The sequence below is a fragment of the Pleurodeles waltl genome, chromosome 7, assembly GCF_031143425.1.
Source record: "Pleurodeles waltl isolate 20211129_DDA chromosome 7, aPleWal1.hap1.20221129, whole genome shotgun sequence".
NCBI lineage: Eukaryota > Metazoa > Chordata > Amphibia > Caudata > Salamandridae > Pleurodeles > Pleurodeles waltl.
This window is the reverse complement of record NC_090446.1, coordinates 1,108,316,272-1,108,319,078: the sequence shown is the minus strand read 5'-3', so window position 1 is coordinate 1,108,319,078 and position 2,807 is coordinate 1,108,316,272. Positions and strand designations below refer to the sequence as shown.

At 46.7% G+C, this 2,807-nt stretch overlaps 1 pseudogene; it reads right to left on the bottom strand.

Annotated features, from left to right (window-relative positions):
- Positions 1–2,275: 2,275 nt before the first annotated feature.
- Positions 2,276–2,384, bottom strand: LOC138247474 (5S ribosomal RNA; annotated as a pseudogene).
- Positions 2,385–2,807: the final 423 nt, after the last annotated feature.

Below are 2,807 nucleotides of genomic sequence, written 5' to 3'. Positions count from 1 at the left end.
TCGGCCTGCTGTATACTAAAGTATACAATAGAGTGAGTTCCAGCGTTTTGATTTGTTAGTTGCAGTGTCTTCAAAAATCCTTGCTTGCTAGTGGCCAGTTCTGCCTCTTTGTCCTGCCTTTTTTTCACTTTGGGAGGAGCACAAAGTACTGTGTAATTGCGCTATGTCCTGTTTATCTCTTCTGTAAGGGACTTTATTTGGGCATTTGCCTGTTTCACCTCAACAGTGTGGGTGCTTGTTCAGTTGCTCCTCCCCACCAGCTCCCTCTGTAAGCATAAAGCAACAGCAGAGGGGGGCTTTTCCAGGGCCAGCTCGCCCTCGCTCTCTTTATTTTCAGTCTGTGTGGCAAGAAAAGTCCACTCAGTAATTTACAACGCTAGGAGCTCTAACTCGAGCAAACACGAGAGCATTGCATTCCCCCACCCCCAGATTTGTAAACTCCTAATCGGACGTTTCTTGCCACACAAATGAAGACAAAAATGCCGCGCGATTGCGCTATGTAAACCCCAGCGCAATTGCGCTGCGTTTTTTTTTTTCTTTTCATTTGTGTGGCAAGAAAGTCAAGTTAGGAGTTTACAACGGTAATAGCTCTAACTCAAGCAAATGTGTGACCCGTTGCATGGAAAATGCTCGTTAACTCCTCTATTTAAAACGCTCTGGGTTACGACCGATTCTCTCCTCTTCACACGCTGCAGCAGCCCCTCCCCAACCTAGCATGACTATCAGACGGCCCCTCTCACACACTCAATTACAATGGACAACCCTGACCTGACACAGCATGTGCTGTTTAAAATGCTCTGGGTTACGTCCGCTTCTCTCATCTTCACAAGCTGCAGCAGCCCCTCCCCAACCTAGCACGACTATCAGACGGCCCCTCTCACACATTCAATTACAATCGACAACCCTGACCTGACACAGCATGTGCTGCGCCTCCTTGGATCCCTCCTTAGGGCATGACAAGGAGGAGTCACCAGGGGAGACGCTGCTTCTGAACAGCAGCGTTCATTCTCCCCTCCCAAGGATGATTAGTTGCTGCTATGTAGGAGTTCTCTCTTCGTTATCCCACTGAGTGGTGACACCTCCATTCACTCTGGCTTGGAGAAATATCTCTTCTACACTACCTTAACAAATCCAGAAATAAATGGGAAGGCAAGCCCTCTTCTTGCACTTTTTTCACTTAATGGAGAGGCTCTGTCACTCTGTAAGTGCCATCTGCAAGATATTCACCATACCTTACAGGCAGAGGGTGGCCAGTCTTTTCTTTACTTTTGTCAAACCAGGGTCCCACAGAAAGTATTTAGGAGTTGTTGAAAAAATCAGATCTTTCATCTTGGAATCCTTTCTCAAACAACATGCAAAATAATGCCCCTTCTTACAATACAAGTGAAACTGAAAGAGACAGAGGTCTGTAGTTTAATGCTTAGGACACAACAGTGGGTCATGTGCTCTCTGCTGGGATGTTTTCCAATGTTGAACAGGTTTTTTTCTGCACACGCCCTGCTCACCCATTCTTTCTGTGGTCGATAAATGGATCGTTGAGTTAATGGCAGCTGTTACAGTGCCATGAAATGCCGGAAAATGCTTTGGAATGCTTTTACAACTCCTCAAATTGTACGCATCTTCCTCTTTTTATTCCCTGTTTCTGGAATGCTCTTCTTTTGGACTCTGTTACACTAGTGTCTGCAACTCATTCCATTCTTCCACACTGACTACATCATCGTCCTTTTATCACATTTTCAACATGCTGTGCTGATTTTTTCCTTTTGGTTGCCATTAGTGGGCTCAAGCACTATTTCTTGGGGGCTAAGGCTTTTTCATGGCACAAGTCTTAAAGAAAATAGGGGGGGGACTGACCAAGTTAGACACTAAGAAAGTGACATCATGGAACATGACACCACAGCGTGTGAATTCGCTCCTGGAATCACAGGTAGTGGCATCACAACTCATGACCTGAGAGGAAATGACATCAGAAGAAGTGAGATCTGGTCTTAAGACCTCACGCATATGCTTACCGCAAGAAAGCAAAGCCTTAGCTAGGGATCCCTTTGCCCGTCATGGAGCAAATGTTTTCTTCAGCTTGGGCCGAGTGTAAAGTGCAGAATAATTGTAAGTTTTCCTTTGGAAAGTGTGTATTTTAGTGTTATTGCTGTTTTTTTTTAATTTAGTTTTTTAAGACAGGAAAAAAAAGAGTGCCGGAAATAAAAAGTGGAAATTAGCGAGGAAGCTGTGTAATTGAGCTAAGACGTGCAGCACCTAGTGTCTGCGAGAGGTAAACTGCCTACAGCACCTGGTATTCCCAGGTGGTCTCCCATCCAAGTACTAACCAGGCCCGACCCTGCTTAGTTTCCGAGATCGGGCGCATTCAGGGTGGTATGACCGTAGGCAGGAAAAGCTGCAGTTTCAGCTCTCTTCTGCTCACCAAGCCCACCGCCCGGAGCCTGCTGCTCTTAATCGCACCTGCACAGGCTACCCTTGGGAAGTCGGACATGCGCTCAGTGCTGGAGGCCCAGTGCCCCAACCCACATGGAACACCATTTTTAGGGTCGAGCCTGCGTTGCATGCGCTTGTGCATGCGTTTCGCTTATGAGACGCATTAGTAGTTAGAAAAGGGCTCGGAGCCCCGCCCATGTCACATCAGTGTCTTTCATTGGTTCGTGGGCTTGCCTTTCAAAACATGCTTGCTTTCATTAGTGGAAGGCATGCATACGTCACGTGGTGGTTAGCCCTCCTCGGGCACAGTGACCAAGTACTGAAAACCTGCGAGGCTCGCTGTTTTCCATCCTGTTTGTGGACTACTTTTTATCTTT